Source organism: Mustelus asterias, chromosome 8 (genome assembly GCF_964213995.1).
Source record: "Mustelus asterias chromosome 8, sMusAst1.hap1.1, whole genome shotgun sequence".
NCBI lineage: Eukaryota > Metazoa > Chordata > Chondrichthyes > Carcharhiniformes > Triakidae > Mustelus > Mustelus asterias.
The window spans coordinates 28,327,734-28,351,560 of record NC_135808.1 but is presented as its reverse complement, the minus strand read 5'-3'; the positions used below and the strand labels follow the sequence as shown (position 1 = coordinate 28,351,560).

The 23,827-nt window shown below is 44.0% G+C and overlaps 3 non-coding genes across 3 annotated transcripts; 2 read left to right on the top strand and 1 right to left on the bottom strand.

The window, feature by feature from the left end:
• Nucleotides 1–5,260: 5,260 nt before the first annotated feature.
• On the bottom strand, nt 5,261–5,332 carry trnad-guc (transfer RNA aspartic acid (anticodon GUC)). Its single transcript has one exon. It is a non-coding gene; the product is annotated as a tRNA-Asp (tRNA).
• An 11,588-nt stretch (nt 5,333–16,920) lies between these two features.
• trnan-guu (transfer RNA asparagine (anticodon GUU)) lies at nt 16,921–16,994 on the top strand. Its single transcript has one exon. It is a non-coding gene; the product is annotated as a tRNA-Asn (tRNA).
• Nucleotides 16,995–19,939: 2,945 nt separating this feature from the next.
• trnae-cuc (transfer RNA glutamic acid (anticodon CUC)) lies at nt 19,940–20,011 on the top strand. Its single transcript has one exon. It is a non-coding gene; the product is annotated as a tRNA-Glu (tRNA).
• Nucleotides 20,012–23,827: the final 3,816 nt, after the last annotated feature.

Genomic DNA, 23,827 nt, shown 5'->3' with positions numbered 1-23,827 from the left:
TGAACGGTTTATCAGCAGAGCACCTCAAGCAGGGGTTCAATAAAGCAATATTATCGTTGTTGAAATGGAAAAATATATGCTCGGAAATTTCTCATGAAACATGACACCGGGATTTCAACATGTATGGCCCTCCACATAGTCAGAGATTTCTCGGCAGAGGGACAATGGCGATAGTTAGGGGAAGAAATTTGGATTGTGGACGAAAGACCACATTTTCAGGCTTCCGGACACTTAACTGACAACATTTTAGTTTCATCAGTACGGTTGTTCTCTTCATTCATGTAATGTGCTTGTCACTGGCTCCACCAGCATTTATTATCCATCTCTTATCGCCCTTGAAAAGCCGTGTTGGACAGCTTTCCTGAATCACGTCAGATCCCGTGCAGCCACATTCCGCAGTGCAGTCAGTGATGGAGTTCCAGTGTGTTGAGTTTGCGACAGTGGGACAACAGAGACATGTCTCCACGTCAGAGTGTTTAGAATAGAGACAATGAATGTTGAAGGTGGGGTTGTTGTTTGCAAGAACTGTCTTTTATTCAGGGCGTGGCTGATAGCCGCAATTTTATTCGAGAGTTCAAGAGTATGGAGAGAGAACCTTTGCAATATCAGCCTGCGGGGCCAGGTAGATGCTTTGTGTCCAACAGTTTACTAGCCATTGTCCACGGAGCAAAATTCTCTGCCGGTCTGACAGCAATCGTGGAGAGAAAAAACGTAGTTTATGGTTTGGTCTCTGAACTTCCATTAGAACACAGTTATATTCCAGGAAATGTGGAACTGTTAGGGTGGAACAGCAAGCGCCAGAACATGCCGGCGGGATTGTTTACAGACCCCACCATTAGCTATACCACTGGACAGAACATTACGAAATAAGTAACCCAAAGTTGTAAAAAAAGGCAATATAATTGCAGGAAATGTTATTCTTCATTTCGGTTGGACCAATCAACGATAATATGGTCTGGCAGATTGGTTTGTGAAATGCTTTCATTGAGTATCCTGACACAACGAGTTGTGAAACAAACTATGGATGATGTTAATTTTTAATCTAGAACTGTGCAAAGAAGGAGGGTTAAGCCATAATCTCAGTGCAAAAGGTCTGATGGGAAAAAATTACCATAATGCAATTGACATCCATATTACGTTTGAAAGTAACATACTTTATCCAAGCAAGAATCTTAAAGTTATCAAATACCTCGCTTTGAGGGGAGGCGTACAATAGATAGACTAAAAAGACCAAAAGGTCTGGCAGTAAAAAGTGGCAAATTTTTTCCGACAAAAGTCCATTGCAGTCAGAAAACAAACAATCGAAAATAAAATCGATCCTGGTTTTATTATATTAAATATATTATTATAAAAGACGTATAATGTTACAACGAATAAAGTATATTAGAAAACAGCAAAAATTCAGCAAAAGTGTTATAAAATGGGAAAACGAACATGAAAATAAATTAGTCAGGAATATATTTCAAATATTAATGCAATACAATTGAAAATCTATCCATTCCCCTCATACTCTTATACACCTCAATCATGTTTCCATTAGCCTTCTCTGCTCGAAAGAACACAAACCACGCCTATCCATTTTTGTCCTCAGCCTGAGTGTCTCTGAGTGAGTGTGTGTGTGGGTGAGTGTGAGAGACTGAGCGAGTGTGTGGGGGTTCGTGTGAGAGGTTGAGTGGGCGTGTGAGGGTGAGTGTGAGAGTTTGAGTGAGTGGGGGTTTTGTAAACGTACAAACATGAAAAGAGTGGCTAAAAAAACGTTAGCCGCTTCGAGGCAGAGGCATTGAAAATGTTCATAAGGAACGAGTAAACAGCAGAGCATTGAAAAATATATTGTGCGGAAATTCCTCAGATAATATCTCGAGTCACATGGCAGGAAAACGGGAGGTTTTCTCTCCCGACTTTCCGCCAAGCTCTGTGGCAATAATTTACGGCACTCTGTTCAATACCGCCAGCCGGAAGAGTGGCGTAGACTATTCACGCCAAGAAGCAGACTGCAGGTTGCTGGGGGCGCCATTGTGCAGGCGACCCGATCACCCGGTATTATATGTACACAGTCTATACAGCATACTGGGAGATCTGCCAACCACCATCCGCTCCTCCCACCTCCCTCCCTCCCGGCCACGGACCACTACCCCATTGCTGCCCCTGAATCCCTGATCGCCAGCCTCGACCACCGGTTGACGAAGTTGACGAACTTCAAATGCAGGCCCCGAACCCAGATCCATGCCCCACCCATCAGTCCCCAACCCCCGTCGCAGGTTAGCTTGTGAAATTCTTTCACTGCGGTTTCCAGGCCGAACAGATTGTGAAATTAACGAAGGATGTGCAAAGCGAGCGTGTTCAGAGCAAAAGATCCACTCACAGACTTTTACTCACCCCCACATACTCACTCAGTGTCTCACACACTCACTCTGCCTCTCCCGCACACCGCCACACACTCAAACAGTCTCTCACACTCACCCCCACACACTCACTCAGTATCTCATACTCACCCTCACATACTCACTCAAACTCTCACACTCACCCTCACACGCCCACTCAACCTCTCACACGAACCCCCACACACTCGCTCAGTCTCTCACACTCACCCACACACACACTCACTCAGAGACACTCAGGCTGAGGACAAAAATGGATAGGCGTGGTTTGTGTTCTTTCGAGCAGAGAAGGCTAATGGAAACATGATTGAGGTGTATAAGAGTATGAGGGGAATGGATAGAGTGAGGAGGGAGCAGCTGTTCCCCTTGGTTGAGGGATCAGTCAAAAGGGACATAGTTTTATGTTAAGATGCAGGAGATTCAGTGGGGATTTGAGAAAGCAAAATTCACTGAGAGAGTGATGAGAGTCTGGAATGCACTGCCTCGAAAGGGAATAGAATCTGGAAACCTTATCAACCTTAAAAAATATTTGGATGAGCACCTGAAACATCATAACATTCAAGGATATGGGACAAGTGCTGGAAAATAGGATTAGTGCGAATTTGGGGCCTTTTCTGTGCTATACATATCTATGACTTCATGATTCTAAAAACGGCTCATAATACAACTGATATTCACATTATGTTTGCAAGTTACATGCCCAATCCAACCAAGAATTTTCAAGTTATCAAATACCTAGGCATCAGGGGAGAGCTGGCTACAATTGATAGGGTAAAGAGACCAAACGATCTGGCAACAAACAGTGGCAAGAATCCTTTGCTGCTCTCCTGCATACCTCTCTCATAGACATCTGCCCTGCATTCCTCCATTGCCTCTGCTCCTTCCGATCCCGACGCCTCATGCCCCGACCCATTGACCCTTCCCACTTGGCAATGTCTGGTGCCTGGTGGGCAGTGTCATTGTGCAATATGAGCAGTGCCAGGGTGTCCAGTGGGCACTGCCAGAGTGCCAGGCTGGCACTGCGATGATGCCAAGGGTTTGCCAGGCGGGCACTGCAATGTCACAGCTGCCAGGCTGGCACTGCACCATGGGTACTGTCTGGCGTTCGCCAATTACCCAAGGGCTGCTAAGCGTGCCACTAGTATTGCAATCAACATCACACCCTTCCCGGTCGTGAGGCTGATCTTACTGTCAGAATGCGGCCAGCAAAATTGTGGAGGTGGGAAACCAAGTTTTGGCCTCTTCCTCATATTTGCCGCCTAGCTGCATTGCTTGACCAGCGCAGCAGTATGGAATTTTCCTTGCTCTTGTGTTTTTTTTTTCAAATTAGAGAACACGAATTGCACACCACAAGTAGAGAGAAACCCAGGGAGAATAAACATGAGTAGATTAAGATGATTGCTGTCAGTTGGAATATTGAAGGAACGAATTTCGAGCAAATCCTCAGGACTTGATATCCTTCATCCAAGGATTCTCACAAAGGTTGCTGCAAAACCTATATAAATCTTCGCTTATGCCCTAGTCAAATTTTTAGTCCAATTCTGGGCTTTTGGAAAAACGTGAAGTTCATTGAGAGTGTTCAAACCTTTTGCAGGAATGGCAGAAATGAGTGGGTGGGACATGCGTGGAGTCCACTTTCAAGATTAGTTTGGAAAGACTAGTGGTGTTCTCCATGGAGCAAATGAGATCAGGGAAGTTTTAATAGAGGTGTATTAGATAATGATTGGCTTGGATCAGGTAGACAAGGAGCAAACTCTTCCCATCGACTATTGGACTGAGATGTAGATTTAAGATTTTGGGCAAGAGATGCAGAGAGAATGAGGTGCAGAATGTTTTGAAGCATAGATTTGTAATGGCTTGGACACTTCCACTCACACAGTTGTGAAATCGAATTCAATGATTTCAAAAGGAAATAGGATAAACTGTTAAAGAAAATAAACTTGCTCACATATGAAGCTAGATTGGGGGATAGTAATGACTTCTTGGGGGCGGAGGTGAGGGCATGGAACTGCTATGCTGAATGGCCTTCCCTTCTTGGCCATAAATATGCAAGATAAGGGCTCATTCATTTTGGGGCAATGAATTAGCATGAATAGAGGATGGGTTCACGGAGAGTAAACAAAGCACAGGGATAAATAGAATTTTTCTGTCAGTAAGCTGTAACTATTAGAATCCCTCAAGGATCAGTGCTATTACCTGAGCTGTTTGCAATCCATACTAATGACTTGGCCGAAGATTTTGAGAGTGTGAATCGAAGTTTTTTGATGGTGCAAAACAACAGGGAATGCAAGACACGAGGAAAACACAGAGGCCACAAAAAGGAAGAGAAAGATTAAGTCAGCGTATTTGGCTACTAATCAACTGTTTGTAAATGGGATTAGGATGGAAACGTCCTAGATGGGTGGAATGACCGCTTTCTGTGCTGTCAGGTTCTGTGACTCTAACTGAGACATAAAGAAATATTATCTTTGGTTTTGATCTTTTTTAAATTTCAAATGGAAATTTGCTGAAATGCAAGCCGAGCGAGATTGAGGAAAATGACTCACTTTTTTTGAAAGTGTGGCATTCTATTCCACTTAGTCAATATTAATTCCAAAAGCACTTAATGGCATGCTCATACTAATTGCTGCGAAAAGAGGCAGTCTTCCCATCAGTGCATTGAATCTCCATTGATTTTCATTGCATCACGATAAGCATTCGGCCGTGACAACAGGCTGATTGTCCTTTGACATGGTTGTTCGTGAAATTCGTATTGATGAATTTCCACATTTGCCTGAAAGAAACCCTTTGTAGATTTTCAACCCACTGTGCTTTGTGGCAGTTGTTTTAAAGTGAACACCAGACTCCGAACTCAATTGCAGCTGTTAAGAAAGGAAAAGAGTCTCCCCGTCGGGGAATTGAACCCCGGTCTCCCGCGTGACAGGCGGGGATACTAACCACTATACTAACGAGGAACTGACGGCAGCTCCGTTGTAACTCAGCTTAACACTTCAATGAAGGGTGTCAGATCAATGAACCACGCAAAAAGGGAAGATTCAAAAGTTACAGGCACAGATTGAAATACAAACACACAGAGGAAAAGATAGATGAAGACTGAATCGTGTTGAGATTTCACAAAGCCATCTATTTGCTAATTGACAATAAAGAAACGTATAACACGTCCAGAGGTCCCAAGTGATTTTGCAGCCACGTCAGTACTTCTGACGGAGAATGCACGACAGAGGTAGATATATTGCAGATTTAGCAGTTAAACTGTCATGTAAACAGTTACACCTAAATATGAAATATTAATTTTTAAGTGTAAATAACTCTTTATATTTTGATGCGAATTCATCTGACATTATAGTGTTAACTTTGAAACAGCTGTTCAGTTAAAATCTCTCGTCTGCCGCTCAACAACAGAGAAGTAACATGAATTAGATTTGAAAATGATCTGCAATCAATAAAGTTCTGAACACTAAATGGTATTTGCCTCACGTTTCGAGGGAAGACCTTAAAATGACATATAATCGCGTCAAAATGTGACTTGCTATCTTCACATCATTGTTGTCGGGATCATAACTCCTCATCCCGTCTCTTATCTGTTGGGGATATTCATTAATCTACTGATAATGAACTCGTTCGCTGTCAATTGAGAGTGCAAATTGCGTTTCCCGTTTCAGCACAATTTTGGAATCACTTATTTGATTGCATTCTGTTTAACGTTTTATCGACTAGGTTTCAATGAAAGAAACATAAGCAGCTAAATAGGTCTGCATCAGTGCAGACACATTGACACACAGACAAATACAGAGGCCTGTAACCAAACGCAGACATACCATACATAAAATCATGCGCGGGAGCACAAATGGAAAGCTGAGATGATTCAATTATGTCCAGGGTAACAAGATGCAATGATCAGTAGAAAATGGGAGTGATAAGAAACGATACCTAAAATGCAAATACGTGAGGCGAAGAAACATAAACATAATCAGCTAAACAGACAGGCATATGTACCGAAGCATGTACACACAGAGCGACACAAAGAACAGAGACGCACACGCAAAGACAAATAAATCGTGCATAGAAACATGTGTTCAGACCCTGGAGACACAACATAATTTCATCCCAAAGAAGAAGAAGCTTACTAAAAGGCATACGAGGAAACTATGACTGACAAAGGAAGTCAGGGACAGCTTAAAAGCAAAAGGAAAATCCGACAGTGTGGTAAAGGTTAGTGGGAATCCAAGTGACTCGGAAGCTTTTAAAAGCCAACAGAGGCGAACTAAAAATGCAACCGGGGAGAGATGGTTAAAGCCAAGGGTAAATTAGCCACTGATATGAAAAAGTTTTTTTTTTAGATATATGAAGGCTAAGAGAAAGGCAAGAGTCGACAGTGTACCGCTAGAACATGACGCTGGAGTTGTGGTAATGCGAGAAAAATGTGGAGGAGCTGAAAAGCTACTTTGCATCAATCTTCCTGTTGGAAGACATCATGACTATCCCAGAAAATCAGGTGCGTCAGGGGGCAGAAGTGAGTGCGATGTTCGTTACTAAGGAGTATGTGCTAGGGAAGCTGAAAGGTCTGAAGGCGGCTAAATCACCCGAAGCAGGTGGACTACAACGTAGAGTTCTGACGTAGTAAGCCAGTGAGATTGTGTAGGCATTAGTGGTGATCTTTCCGGTACCACTGGAGGCAGGGAGAGTCGCGAAGGACTGGAAGATCGCTGGTATAGTTCAGGAAGGGAGGAAGGCAAAAGACAGGAAATAACAGGCCTCGGTGGTTGGTAAAACTTTAGAGTCTATTATTCAGGGTGAGATTTCAGAGTACTTGGAAGTGCACCGCAAATTGGGCGAAGAGAGCATAGTTCCGTCAACAGGAGGAATGTTTAGGATTATTTGAGCAGGTAACCAGTCAGTTACACAAAGGAGAGCGAGTGGACATTGCCTATTTGGCTTTCCAGGAAGACTTTGATAAGGAGTCACGCTGGAGGCTGCTGAATAAGGTCGGAAACCATCGTGCTACATGCAGTTTACTGGCCTGGATTTAAGCTTGGCTGACTGACAAGTGGCAGAGGCTGGGAATAAAGTGGTGCTTTTCAGGATGCCGCTGGCGACAGGTGAATTTCCGCAGGAGGTGAATTTTGTGACAACAACTTTTCACGTTTTACATCAATGATCCAAGTGAAGGAATTGGGGGCATTGTGGCTATGTGTGCAGATAGCACAAAGATAAGTGGAGGGACAAGCAATTGCAGGTGTTGTGACGGCTGCAGAAGTTCTTAGGCAGCTTAGAAGAGTGGACAAAGAAGTGGCAGATGGAATATAACGTTGGGAAGTGTGAATGTATGCACTTTTGTGGGAAAAATATACATGTAGACTGTTTTCTAAATGGGGAGAGTTCAGAAATAGAAAGTACGATGGGACTTGGGAGGGCTAGTTCGGATTTCTTTGCACTTTCGCAGGTTCGTTTGGCAGTGAGGAAGGCAAATGTAACGAGAGCATTCATTTAGAGAGGACTAGAGTGCAAAGACAGGAACCTGCTTTATAAAACACTGGTCAGAACACGATTGGAGTATTGTGAGCAATTTTGGGCTCCGTGTCTAAAAAAGGAAGTGCTGGCACTGGAGACGGTCCAGAGGAGGTTTACGAGAATGATCATGGGAAAGAAAGGCTTGGCAGCATGACAGGCGATCACGGTGGCACAACTGTTAGTCCTGCTGCCTCACAGTGTCAGGGACCCAGGTTCGATCGCCAGTTTTGGTCAATGCCTGTGTCGAATTTGCACGTTCTCCCTGTCTGCATAGATTTCCTTCGGGTGCTCTGGGTTCCTCCCATAATCGGAAAGAGTTGGTGATCAGGTGCACTGGCCATGCTGAATTCTCCCTCAGTGTACCTGAACAGGCGCTGGAGTGTGGTGACTCTGGGATTTTCACAGAAATGTCACGTCATTGCAATGTCAATGTAAGCCTACTTGTAACACTAATTAATAAACCTTAAAGCTCATTGAAATTTACAGAATACTGACAGACCCTGATAGAATGGACGTGGAGAAGATGTTTCCAACAGTGAGAGATATTAGGATCCGAGGACACAGCCTCAGAGTAAAGGGACGACCCTTTGGAACCGAAAGAAGGAGGCGTTTATGCAGCTGGAGGGTGGTGAATCTGTGAAATCATTGCTGCAGAAGGCTATAGAGGGCCCGTAATTCCGTGTATTTGAGACAGATATAGATAGGCTCTTGATTGGTAAGGGGATCAAAGGTTACGGGCAAAAGGTGAGTGAATGGGGTTGAGAAATATTTGAGCCATGATCGAAAAACGGAGCAGACTCGTTGGGCCGAATGGCCTTATTCTGCTCCATTACCTTCCGGTCTTCTGGTCTATGTCATCGCACTTTGGAAAACTGCACTTATTTGCTGGCTATCGGTCGGACTGGTGGCCTTATTGAAGGCAAAATAATAGCAAGATGGACCAATTTGATGGTACATAGCCGTTCAGTAATTTTATCAGAAATTCATCAGTTTCAGCACTCGGTCAATACTCCACACTAATGCACCTTGACATGTATTTCCATCAAAATCGTTTTGACGCTTACTCACAACTCTCGTAATAAAAGCATCTCTTGCAGCCAAAGAAACTTCATTCTCCACTCTCTGCAACCAGTTCCACTATGTCGGCGAGTCGAAGCACTTACCCCTGAAACGGGGCAGATATCAGAATGTTCATAGATCCAGATCGTGTGTGCGTTGAATAGCATCTGTCCCTCGACAATACAGAACACTATCACTGTTAGATTTCTTCTTCCGTTGCGAAATTGCACAGCGCCTTGAACATTGACGCATTGACTGTTGTCTCATTCATCCTGTAACCACTTTCCTCTCCCACAAAGGTAGCAATTCCTCGTATCTATTGTTGAAAGTCAATGACTAAGATTCATCCAGCACTCCATGCCGACTCCATACAACTGCAAAACTGGACAATCACAAACTGCAGCCCTGACCACTGACTAAATATGAAATTCTGTCGGCCCTCAGAAAAATGAATACTTCCAAAGGAAATTAATTAAATGTTCAAATTAAATGCTGAGAAAAGAGGGACAGTGACAGATTCTTATTCCATCGCCTTGTGCCCTGGACCATCCTTGACACTTCTCTTCCCTTCCTTTGTCTCTATTTCTGTTAATAAACTGGCAATTAGTATCTATTACAGGCTGACCGATTTCTGCAACTACCTTGACTGCAACTCTTCACAATCCAAATCCTGCAAGGACTCCGTCCCGTTCTCTCAGTTGATTCGCCTCCGCCATATCTGTTCTGATGATGCCATTTTCCAAAAAGCGCTGCTGATATGTCTTCCTTCTTCCTCAATTGTGGTTTTCTATTGTGTTTACCTTTCAATTGTGTTTACCTTTCTCCACCTTGGTACCTCCCAAATGATTTCACAGCCAAATAAATACGTATGACGTGGAAATCAGGATAGAGATAGAATTACTGTGGACTCAGCAGTCAAAGTACTATGCAAAGAATTAGATCTCAGTATGAAAAAACTAAGTTCTATCTCTGTAATTCACGGATCCACAAAAGTCCAAAGATGTGCGGGTTAGATGGATTGACCATGCTTAATTGCACCTTAGTGTCAGGGCGACTAGCTAGGGTAAATGCATGAGGCTGTGGGGATAGGGCCCGGTTGGAATTGTGGTCGGCGCACACTCGATGGGCCAAAAGGCCTCCTTCTGCACTGTTGGATTCTATGATTCTATGTAAATATGTCATTTGTTTGATGCGGATTCAACAGACGTTAAAGTGTTTGAACTTTGAATCAGTTGTTCAATTAAAATCTCATTCGTCCGCAGTTCGGCAACAGCCAAATAACAGGGATCAGTTTTCCAAATTGCTTCGAATTATTAAAGTTCTGAATACGAAATGGTATTTGCCCCACGTTTCCAGGGAAGAGAATAAGACGAGACGTAACCTTGTAAAGATGTGGCTTGTTATCTTCGCATCGTCGCTGGTGGGGATCACAACTCCAACTCTCGTCCCATAAGATTTGGGGATATTCAATAATAGACTGGTAAGGAACTCGTTATCTGCCTTCCTCAGGATGGGAATCGCGTTTTTTTTTCAGTAAAGCTTTGAAAACATGTATTTGTTGTCAATCTGTTTAACGTTCTGTGTCCCGCGTTTGACTTAAAGCTTGCAATTCATATGTCCATCTCGCTGCGATCGGGAGAATGGGAGGGATAAAACCAGATTCCGAAAAGTGCAGAACATGGGAGGTGCAGAATCATAAACAGCTAAATAGACAGGCATAAGTGCAGATACACTGACACACAGACAGATACAGAGGCATATACCCAAAGGCAGGCAGAAAAAAACACGTGCAAATTCACAAAAGGGAAAGCTGGAATGATTCCTTTACGCCCAGAGTAATCAAATGCGGTGATAAGAAGAGAATGGAAGTGTTAAAAACCGATACCTAAAAATGCAAAACATATGAGATGCAAAAACATTAACATGGATAGTTCAATAAATAGGCATACGTGTCGAAACATCAGGTTAAAGTCCAACAGATTTATTTGGAATCACGAGCTTTCACGCTGCCCCTTCCTCAGGTGAGTGTCTCCTCATGAGCAGAGCTCCGAAAGACTGTGATTTCAAATAAACCTGGTGGACTTTAAGCTGGTGTTGTGAAACTTCTTATTGTGCCCACCCCAGTCCAACGCCGGCATCTCCACTTCATGTCGAAACATGTACACGCAGAGGGATGCATAAGACAGGGGCACATACACAAAGGCAGGCATTTCGTGCATACAAACACGTGTTCAGGCACGAAAATGAAAGCTAGTAAGGTTTCATGCATGTCATTTCTCAGATGATTACGTAATTGTTGGGAACTACGAAACGTCTACTTATGTGCATTCAGATGTCTATTTACTTTTTTAAAGTTTCAGTCAGTGCTTCAAGTCCACAGTCAGTTCTCCCTGGTGGTCTAGTGGTTAGGATTCGGCGCTTTCGCCGCGGCCCGAGTTCGATTCCCGGTCAGGGAACTTTTATGCACGCAAGCACTCCACTTTTCCACGGATGAGCTGTCAAAGAAACCCTGAAAGTAGGCCTGCTGATTTTCATCATTTTTAAACAAACAGCAGTTTCAAGCACACTGAAGTAAATATTTCCTATGAGATCCGGGAAATGTCGAATGTCAGATGAAGCTGGTGACTGCTATAATCCGTACAGAAGGTGCTGGAGAAACTCAGCATCTCTGGCAGCACCAGGAGAGAGAGAAACAGTTGCATTTCGGAGTCCGTATTCACGATTGAAAAAACGAGTAATACTTAACAAGAACTGGTAACTCCTGCAGGAGATACGCATGAAAGCCCTGGCCTCAGATCGGAGAAACTGTTAAGGAAGAAGCTAAAAATATATTCACTCAGGTTTACATACATTTCCCCATTCACAATCACGCAGTGACAAGGGAAAATTGTTATACCTGAAGGAACATTTAAATGTTCATCCGTGAATATACGAATCAGTTCACTCTCGCGAGCATCCAATTGTGCGACTGTGACGTGCATTGTTTGAAAAGCGGGCTTCGTGCTGTCACAGACACAGATTCTCAAAATCGCTTTTTCATGGTGAGGCGTTCATGGCCACATTGGACATCGTTCAGCTCTAACAAGCGAAACTGGTCAGGGACACGCAGCAAGTCGCATCGATGGATCGGTATGCACAGTGAGAGCACAGCGGAACACCAGTATCCAGGGATTAGCACAGCTGGAGAAAGATATCCAGAGATTCCGATTTTCATCAGCGAGCAAATGGAATTAGGTACAGGTAACAAAAACACTCACTAAATTGCTTCAACTTTTTCGTCATAGTTACCCGCCACCAATAACACCTTGCCACAGCCACATAAATGCCGTGTTTGAATTCCATCGACAGTCAGATACAGAAGGCGTGCAGCACATTGGCCTTCATCAGTCAGGGCATTGAGTATGGCAGTTAGTACATTATGTTACAGTTGTATAAATCGTTGGTCAGACCGCACTTGGAGTATTATACATAGTTTTGGTCATCGTGTTAGAGGAAAGACATTAATAAACTGGAAAGAGTGCAAAAATTTACGATGATTTTGCCTGGACTAGTGTGCCCACATTGTAGGGAGCAGTTGGCCAGGCTTTATTCCTTGCAACGTCGGAGAATAAAGGTGACCTTATTGAGGCGTATAAAATCATGATGGGCATAGATAGGATGAATACACAGTCTTCTCCCCAGGGAACGGGAATTGAAAACTAGAGGTCATAGTTTTAAGGTGAGAGCGGAAATCTTAAAATGGGACCTGAGGGGCAACTTCTTCACGCAGAGAGTGGTGCATGTATGGAATGATCTGGCAGAAAAAGTGGTTGAGTCAGGTTCAATTGCAGCATTTATAAAGCATTTGGATAAATGTATGGATGGCAAAGGATAAGAGGGATATGAGCCAAATACAGGCAACGGGGACTTGCTGAAATGGCACCATATTCGGCATGGACTGGTTGGGCCAAAGGGCCTGTTTCCCGGATAAATGCATGGATGGCAAAGTAGAGGGATATGTGCCAAACATAGACAACTGGGGCTGGCTGAAATAGTGCCATGGTCAACATGGACTGGTTGGGCCAAAGGGCCTGTTTCCTTGCTGTATTGCTGTACGACTCTATGGCTCTAAATAATTGTTCCAAATATATGGAAAGGCTATTATTGAAATCTCAGAGACATAAAAAATTGAAGCAGGAGTAGATAATTTAGATCTTTGAAACTGGTCCGCCATTCAATATAATCATGGCCTATCTTCTAACTCTGCACCATGTAGCGTTGTAGTCTGCCCCTTAGAGATTTAGAAATCTATATGTTTCCTTCTCAAGTATATTCAGTCATTCCAACATCTGTGGTAACGAATTCCACAGGTTCGCCACTATCTGAATGAATGCCTCATCATCTCTGTCCCAAATTGTCGGTCACTCGCCTGAGAACATGTGTGCTTTTTCTAGTCCCACTTTGGCATCGTCAGTTAAAACATTCTCTCTTGATTTCTCAGATCGAGGTGCTACACCCACACTTCACCATCATTTTGAACACCGACAATAAATACCCAGTAAACTATTTTGACCTTGTCTCCAAATGTAATAAACCCGTCTCTGTTCTCAAACAAAATGTGAGCAGGTCTGACAGCATCTGACGGGAGTGAATAGGGCCAAAGTTTCGAGTCCAGTTGACCCCTTGTCAGAGCTCAGAACAAAGAGAATCAGCGGACATTTATAGATTGATGATGGGGAGGGGGGTGATAATGAGGCAAAGGGAACGTAATTGAGGATACAGACAGCTGAGAACGTGCTACAAAGTGCCCATTAAGTGATTAGAATGCATGAATGGCAGGACAGAGGTGTAGATTGTAAAAGGACTGCCTAAGGAAAGTGGCTGTCCGTCTCAGAGGTTTTGGGGTGGGGAGTGGGGAGTGGGAGGGGGGAGCAAGATGGAGAGCTCGAATGGAAACTTGAAAAATGGAGGTGAGGAAGAAGGATGATAAAATGAATGAATAGGATGAAACAAAATGAAATAAAATAAATGGAAATGAGTTGATGGAGAAGGGGAGAGTTCTTGTGCTTACGTCCCTGAAACCAATATTCAGCTGGAAGGCTCTGAAGAGCCCAATCGGAAAATGAGGTGCTGTTCCTCCATTTTGTGTTGAGGTTCCTTAAAAAATTGCAACAGGCGGATGCGTGGACAAGAGAACAGGGTGGTGTGTTGAAGAGACAAGAGGGAGTTTATGGTCCTGCTTGCGGATGGACGGAAAGTGTTCAGAAAAATGATCTCCCAGTCTACATTTAGCCTCTCCAATGTAGAGTAGACCAAATTGGAAGCAGCACGTACAATAGAACAGATAGGATGATGTGCATGTGAAGCGTTGTTTCAACTGAAAAGGGGGTTTATGACCCGGGACGGTGAGCAGGGAAGAGGTAAAGGGGCAGGTTTTGCACCTTCTGTGGTTGCTTGAGAAGGTGCCCTTGGCAGGGGGTGAGGTGTTGGGTGTGAAGGAGGAGTAGTCCAGGGTGTGCCAGAATGTACGGTCCCCACAGAATGCTGACACGGGAGTGAGGGGAAATGTGTAGCGTAGTGGTGTCATGCTGGAGTTGGCGGAAATGGCAGAGGATGGCCCTTTGAATGCAGCAACTGGTTTGGTGAAAAGTGAGGACAATTGGGGACATGTCCTTGTGCTAGGAGAGAGTGGAGGGGGTGAATGCACTGGCCTGGAGGATGTGCTGGATGCGGTTGAGAGCCCTGTCAACCACAGTGGGTCGAAAACCACGATTAAGGAAGAAGGAAGAAATGTTAGGATTGAGGGATTGAGTTTAGGAGTCCTGGGATAATGATGCAGCTATATAAGACCCTCGTCAGACCCCACTTGGAGTGCTGTGCTCAGTTCCGGTCGCCTCATTACAGGAAGGATGTGGAAATGATTGAAAGGGTGCAGAGGAGATTTACAAGGATGTTGCCTGGATTGAGTGGTATGCCTTATGAGGATAGGCTGAGGGAGCTCGGTCTATTCTCCTTGGAGAGACGTAGGATGAGAGGAGACCTAATAGAGGTATATGAGATGTTGAGAGGCATAGATCGGTGGACTCTCGGAGGCTTTTTCCCAGGGTGGAAATGGCTGCTACGAGAGGACACAGGTTTAAGGTGCTGGGGGGTAGGTACAGGGGAAATGTTAGGGGGAAGTTTTTCACACAGAGGGTGGTGGACGCGTGGAATCGGCTGCCGTCAGTGGTGGTGGAGGCAAACTCAATACGGACTTTTAAGAGACTCCTGGATGAGTACATGGGACTTAATAGGATGGAGGGTTATAGGTAGGCCTAGAAGGTAGGGATATGTTCAGCACAACTTGTGGGGCTGAAGGGCCTGTTTGTGCTGTAGTTTTTCTATGTTTCTATGTTTCTATGTCAGGAGTGCTATTTTGGAAAGTGACTTTAGCAGAACAAATGCGGCAGAGGCAATAAAATTGAGAGAATGGGATAGAGACCTTACAAGATGTGGGATGTGAAGAGCAGTAGTGAAGATAGTTGTGGGAGTCAGTCGGTTTGTAATGGATACGAGTAGACAGTTCATCACTAGAAATGTAGACAGAAAGGTCAAGGAAGGGAAGAGAAATGTCAGGGAATCACCATGTAAAGATGATAGAGGGGTGGAAATTAGAATCAAATTTGAATTTTTTTCGAGGTCCAGACGAGAGCATGAACTGGCACAGAAATAGTCATTGATGGACCGATAAAGGTGTTGTGGGAGGGGGCCAGATTAGGACTGGAACAGGGAATGCTCCTCGTAACCCATAAAGAGACAGGCATCACTGGGACTTATGTGGATGCCCATAGCCACACCTTTCATTTGTAGGAAGTGAGACGTGTTAGAGGAGAAATTGTTGAGTGAGAGAGCCAGTTCAGCCAGATGGAGGAGAGTGGTGTTGGACAGGAATTGTTCAAACCTCTTTTCGAAGAAGAAGCAAAGAGCTTTGAGGCCATCCTGGTAGGGAATGGAGATGTAGAGTAATTGGACTTCCATGGTGAAGAGGAGGCGGTTTGGGCCAGGGAACTGGAAGTCATTGATATGACATAGGGCATCAGAGGCATCACGGATCTAGGTGAGAAGGGCCTGGACAAGAGGAGAGAAAATGGAGTCAAGGTAGGAGGAAATGAGTTCAATGGGGCAGGAAAAGGGTGACACCATGGGTCTACCAGGGCAGCCCTGTTTGTGGATTTTGGGAAGGAGGTAGAAGCGAGTTGTCTGGGGCTGGGAGGCTATGAGGTTGGCGGCTGTGGAGGGAAGATCTCCAGATCAGCATTGACAGTCCTGCAAACAGTGGCTTGATGTTTGTTGGTGGGTCATGGTCTGTTCTCTCCTGCATGTCAAATTGCAGATTCTCCCCCTCAAACTGCAGGGTGCATACTTTCATAATACCAACCAGATTTTCCCAGTCCACTTGCATCGTGAAGTCACTCATGATCACCGCTCTGTTCTCTCCTGCAGGTCAGAAATTTCTCATTCGCAAACATGAAGCAAAGCAAATTTTACTTGAAAAAGTGCTGCCACTTGACTGTCGAAAAAACTGATCGGAAACAAATCAGAAATGTCAGTTTCAAGCTTGGTGAATTTTGTGAATTTATTTGTGCGCATGAGCAGGTACACCATATTATTGGCTTAACAGCATTCCGAATATTTGCGATAAATCGAAAAAAGGGACTTGCAAATACTTGTCGTGCAAGGCAGGTAATTTGGAGAAAAGTAAATTGAATGGTTCAGGCCAGGATAAGCTTTCAATTATCGTCAGTATTTCACATGCCCGAATATGTGGTGACAGACGAGGACATAAAGTGTTCAACGGACACAGCCGTGGTTCGAGGAGAAATTCGGCAGAGTGAATGTATCTACAGGTGAGAGTACTGTAGAGAGTGGTAGTATGTTGAAGTCGAGATCTGCAGTCGAGAGGATCTGTCTTTATGCAAACTTTTATTTGCACATTACTGGAGAAGTTCTCCAAGTCTCTGTGGCGCAATCGGTTAGCGCGTTCGGCTGTTAACCGAAAGGTTGGTGGTTCGAGCCCACGCAGGGACGAATTTTTGGACTGAGCCCGAAAGTCTACCGGGCTGTGAAGCTTTGATTTATGTACATTGTCTCTGGAAACTATCCCGTGTACTCTGCTACTGTACAGTAATCTCGCACCTAATTTCATTACGAAGAATCATTTAAAGTAAATAATTTAAAAATTCCTCCTGAATCCCATCGGTTAAAATGTTATTCAGGCATGTGATTCCAATATGTGGAGATGCCGGCGTTGGACTGGAGTGGGCACAGTAGGAAGTCTCACAACACCAGGATTAACTCCAACAGGTTTATTTGGTATCACGAGCTTTCGGAGCGCTGTTCCTTCATTAGGCGAGTCTAGCAGCAAACTACCCAGCCTTCAGCGAAACAGCACACAACCCTGCCACAGTAACTTCTGCAAGACGTGCCAGATCATCTGCACGGAGCCATCATCACACGTGAGAACACCATCCAACAGTTACATGGTGGATTCTCATGCGACTCAGCCAACGTTGTCTACCTCATAAGCTGCAGGAAAGGATGTCCTGAGGCATGGTGCATCGGCGAGACCATGCAGACGCTATGACAACAGATGAACGGACACCTCTCGACAATCACCAGGTAGGAGTGTTCACTTCCTGTCCGAGAACACTTCCAGGTTAAAGTCCAACAGGTTTATTTGGTAGCAAATACCATTAGCTTTCGGAGCGCTGCTCCTTCGTCAGATGGAGTGGAAATCTGCTCTCACCTGATGTTTAACCTGATGTTGTTAAAACTCTTACTGTGTTTACCCCAGTCCAACGCGGGCATCTCCACATCACGAGAACACTTCAGCAGTCAAGAGCATCAGCTTCCGATCTTTGGGTAAGTGTTCTCCAAGACGGCCTTCAAGGCACATGACAACACAAAATCGCTGAGCAGAAACTAATAGCCAAGCACCGCACACATGAGGACTGTCTCAACCGGGATATTGAGATCATGTCACACTCCGTGTAAGCCCCAACATTTGGCCCGAGCTTGCAAAATCCTACTAACTGCCCTGGCTTGAGACAATTCACACCTCTTTAACCTGTGATTATCCCTCTCTCCACTCGCATTGTCTCAACATGTAAAGATTTGATTACCTGTAAAGACTCGCATTCCACCTGATGAAGGAGGAGCGCTCCGAAAGCTTTAACTGGTTTTGTGAGGCTTCTTACTGTGATTCCAATAAACTGTTGCAAGATCTGTTGTTGATTTATGCATCTGTCTCGATGCACAGATCAACAACAGGTGGGCTGTATGTAACCTATGGTGTGCATGTGTGTCGGGACTGGTGAGGGGAGGTGAAAGGTAAAAAGTCCTTAATGAATGTTATGTACAGGCCTTCAAGCAGTGGTCAGGACGTGGGGCACAAACTACAGCAGGAGACAGGAAGTTGTGTAAGAAACATAATGTTACAGTGTTCATGGGTGGCTTCATTATGAAGGTGGACTGGGAAAATCGGGTTTGTATTATGATAGAATGCACCCTGCAGTTTGAGAGGATGAATCAATAAAGTTCGGACTCTAAATGGCATTTGCCTCACCTTTCCAGGGAAGACATTAAAACGACACGTACTCTCGTAAAAACATGGCTTGCTATCTTCGCATTGTCGTTGTCAAGATCACAACTCTAACTCCCATATGACATGATTTGGGGATATTCGATAATAGTTTCCTCTGCCAGGATCGGAATCACTTTCTTTTGGTTTCACTAAAGCTTTGAAAACGTTTATTTGCAGTCAATCTGTTTAACATTCCGTCGGCCACGTTTGAGTGTGAGCTTGCAATTCATATGTCCATGTCACTGCGATCGGGAGAATGCGAGGGTTAAAATTGGCCTCCGAAAACTGCAGAATATGGGAGATGCAGAAATATAAACAGCTAAATAGACAGGCATAAGTGCAGGCATATTGACATACAGACAGATACCAAAGGCCGACATATCATACGGAAAAACACGTGCGGATTCACAAAAAGGAAAGCTGGGATGATTCCTTTATGCCCAGAGTAATCAGATGCGATGATCGGGAGAGAATGGGAGTGTTAAAAAACCGATACCTAAAAACGCCGAACATGTGAGGCGCAGAAACATGAACATGGACAGTTCAATACACAGGCAGATGTGTCGAAACATGTACACAGAGGGACACATAAAACAGAGACACATACCCAAAGGCAGACATATGGTGCGTAAAAACGAGTGTTCAGGCACAAAAGCGAAAGTGAGTTTTCATACATCTGAACGTTTTTCATTCACCAAATGATTATGTAATTGTTGGAAACCACGAAACGTCTCCTTAAGTGTATACAGCTGCCTATTGACTTCTTAAAGATTTAGTCAGTTCTCCTGGTCCACGTGATTGAGCTGCTGTTTGACTCTGATGGTCGCGTGCTTTGGATTCACCGCGCTCACCACCGCGGCCCGGGTTTGATTCCCGGTTTGAGAACGTTGTTTTTATACACATGAGCATGCTGCATTTCCACGGATGAACTGGCAAAGAAACCCTGAAAGTCGGCCTGCTTATTCTAATCTTGATTAAGCAAACAGTGTTTTGAAGCACACAAATAAATAGTTATTATGCGTTCCAGGACATTTCGCATGTCAGATGAAACTGGTAATGCTATAATCAGAACAGAAGGTACTGGAGAATCTCAGCAAATATGGTAGCACCTGTGGAGAGAGAAACGGCTGCATTTCGAAGTCCGTTGAAAAAGCAAATGATTCGTCACGAGAAGTGTTAAAATTTACAGAAGTAAAACAGCTAAAACTCTGTCCTCAGTTCGGAGAAACTGTTAAGGAAGAAGCATCTGACCGATTTTTCATGCATCAAGTGATTATGTGATTGTTGGAAATCACGAAACGTCTCCTGATGTGCACACAGCTACCGATTTACTTTTTTCGAGATGTAATCAGTTCATCTGGTCCACACTAGCTACCGATTACTTCAGTTCTCCCTGGTGGTCTAGTGGTTAGGATTCGGCGCTCTCACCGCCGCGGCCCGGGTTCGATTCCCGGTCAGGGAACGTTGTTTTTGTGCAGGCGAACATTCCCACGGGTGAACTATCAGAGCAACCCTGCTCATTTTTAAATCATTTTTAAGCGAACTGTGTTTTGAACCACACTGAAGTGAATATTTACGATGTTATCCGGGATGTTTCGCATGTCAGATGAAGCTGGTATCTGCAAGAATCAGAACAGAAGCTGCTGGAGAAATTCAGCATATATGGCAGCACCTGTAGAGAGTGAAACATTTACATTTCAGAGTCCGTTAAAAAAGATATTGATTTGACACAAGGACTGTTAAAACTTATAGGAGATAAACATCTGAAAATCTGGCCCCACGTTGGAGAAGCTGTTAAGGAAGAGGCTAAAAATACGCTCACTCATTTTTACAAATATCTCACCATTTGGAACCACTCAAGTGACAAGGTAAATATCCATTACAAAATCGATAAACTCTTGTCGAAACTTTTGAATTTTCATCCGTGAGTATACCGAATCAGTTCACTCTCGCGAGGATCCAATTGCCTCTACTTTCCCAAAAGACGAAGGAAATTTGGCATGTCAGCTACGCCTGTCACCAACTTTTACAGATGCATCATAGAAAGCATTCTTTCTCGTTTTGTCACAGCTTGGTATGGCTCCTGCTCTGCCCAAGACCGCAATAAACTACAAATGGTCATGAATGTAACCCAATCCATCACGCAAACCAGCCTCCCATCCATTGACTCTTTCTACACATCCCGCTGCCTCGGCAAAGCAGCCAGCATAATTAAGGACCCCACGCACCCTGGACATTCTCTCTTCAACCTTCTTCCATCGGGAAAAAGATACAAAAGTCTGAGGTCACGTACCAACTGACTCAAGAACAGCTTCTTCCCTGCTGCTGTCAGACTTTAGAATGGGCTTACCTTGCATTAAGTTGATCTTTCTCTACACTCTAGCTATGATTGTAACACTACATTCTGCAATTTCTCGTTTTCTTCTCTATGAACGGTATGCTTTGTCTGTATAGCACGCAAGAAACAATACTTTTCACTGTATGTTAATATGTGACATTAATAAATCAAATCAAATTGTGTGACTGCAGCAAGTTTTGCTTGGAGGGCTTCGTGTTGTCACAACACTGAATCACAAAATTACTTTTCCATGGTGAGACGTTCATAGCCACATTCAAAATAATTCAGCTCTGACAAGCGAAATTGGTCTGGTGCACTCCGGAAGTTGTAGTGATAGTATGGACATCAATAGTAAAGCTAGACACCTGTATGCAGGGACTAGCATAGCTGGGGACAGATAGCCAGACATTTTAATTTTCAATCAGCACACAGAAGAATTTGTTTGCAACAAAAAACATCACTAAACTGTTTGTACTTTCTCATAATTGTTGCCCTACAACAATACAACCTTTACCACAACCACATAAATACCATGTTCGAGTTCGATAATTGATAGACAGACAGGGTAATAGCTGAATATAAACATGTAGATAATAATTTATCATTAGTTCTGTTGCACCCAATACCTATACAAATATATGCATATGGTTCGAATTGATTGGACACGCTATTTGGATGATTCGGGGGATGACACATGATGGAAATTTAGATGAGTTTTTTCTCCTTTAATTTGCAATTAATATTCATAAAATAACTGCATGGAACCTTACTGGATAATACGAGAGCTGACAATGTTTGGGAATGTTTTATGGCAGTCAGACGACACAAGAAAAAGATGTATGATAAAGATATGTAACGAGGAAAAAAAGAATTTTCTCTTGAATTAGCATTGAACCACTGACCATACCGTGGATGCCATGATTCAGCTTGCCAAACTAAAGCGACAAATAATTGTTCTAGATAAGATGGAAAGGATCTTATTGAAATATGAAGTTTGGGATGGCTTGGCAGGTTAGATGGTGTGAGGATGTTTCCCATCATAGGGTAATCTGGTTTAAACATAAGCGGTCTCCCATTCATGCCAGAGTTCAGGAGGCATATCAGACATTGTTAACCTTTGGAATTATATTCCCCCATAGGGTCGAGGTGACTGGGTCGTTGTTATATCCAAGATTATTACATAGATTATTGATTGATAACTGAGTGAAAAGTAATTGGAGGCAGGTAAGAGTAGAGGTAAGAACGCCATCAGATTAGCCAGGATCTTGTTGAAACCTAGATACATATAAAATGGGAGCAGGAATAGGTCATTAAGTCGTGTGAAACTGCTCCACCATTCAACATACTCATGGTTCTTCTTCTATCTCAGTTTCATGCTCCTGTGAACAAAGAACAAAGAACAATACGGCACAGGAACAGGCCCTTCAGCCCTCCAAGCCCGCGCCGCTTCCTGGTCCAAACTAGACTATTCTTTTGTATCCCTCCATTCCCACTCCGCTCATGTGGCTATCTAGATAAGTCTTAAACGTTCCCAGTGTGTCCGCCTCCACCACCTTGCCCGGCAGCGCATTCCAGGCCCCCACCACCCTCTGTGTTAAATACGTCCTTCTGATATCCGTGTTAAACCTTCCCCCCCTCACCTTGAACCTATGACCCCTCGTGAACGTCACCACTGACCTGGGAGAAAGCTTCCCACCGTTCATTATGCCTTTCATAATTTTATACTCCTCTATTAGGTCACCCCTCATCCTCCGTCTTTCCAGTGAGAACAACCCCAGTTTACCCAATCTCTCCTCATAACTAAGCCCTTCCATACCAGGCAACATCCTGGCAAACCTCCTCTGCACTCTCTCTAAAGCCTCCACGTCCTTCTGGTAGTGTGGCAACCAGAACTGGGTGCAGTATTCTAAATGCGGCCGAACCAATGCTCTATACAACTGCAACATCAGACCCCAACTTTTATACTCTATGCCCCGTCCTATAAAGGCAAGCATGCCATATGCCTTATTCACTACCTTCTCCACCTTTTCCGTCACCTTCAAGGATCTATGGACTTGCACACCCAGGTCCCTCTGTGTATCTACACCCTTTATGGTTCTGCCATTTATCGTATAGCTCCCCCCTGCGTTAGTTCTACCAAAATGCATCACTTCACATTTATCTGGATTGAACTCCATCTGCCATTTCTTTGCCCAAATTTCCAGCCCATCTATATCCTTCTGTAGCCTCTGACAATGTTCCTCACTATCTGCAAGTCCAGCCATTTTCGTGTCGTCTGCTTTGTATTCTACCCCTTTGAGTGTTTAGAAATCTGTTTAATTCTCAGATATGTTCAGTGATTTCACCTCCTATGGCAGAGAACTCCACAGGTTTGTCAACCTCTGAGTAAAGATGATTCTCCTCATCCCAGTGCTAAGTGGCCTACCCATATCTTCAGATTGTGTATAAATATTTTTGGGTATAGAAATCTGTCGGCTTCCTTCCCAGATATATTCAGTTATTTGGCCTCCACAGCCATCTGTGGTAGAGAATTCCACAGTTTCACTACCCTCTGAGTGAAGTTGTTTCTCCTCATCTCAGACCAAGTGCCCTACCCTATGACTGTGCCCTTTGTTCAAAGGCCAGAGGCAGAGGTAACAACGTCTGTACGTTGAGTCCTGTCAAAATTTGCTATGTTTCAATGCGATCCCCTGCCATTCTTCTAAACTCCAATATAATACGCCTTGTTGACCAAATGTCTCCCACATGACAATCCTGCTATCCAAGGAATCAGTCTTGTGAAGCTTCCCTGTATTGCTTATGGCAATAAATGTGCCTGGAATCATGCTGGATTTGTACCCGATACCTCTCGCATATTCCCAAAATGACAACCTTGACCAACGAACTGAATGACAAAATCACACACAAAAAACTGAATGCCCTTCTCCTGGTCCTATTCCC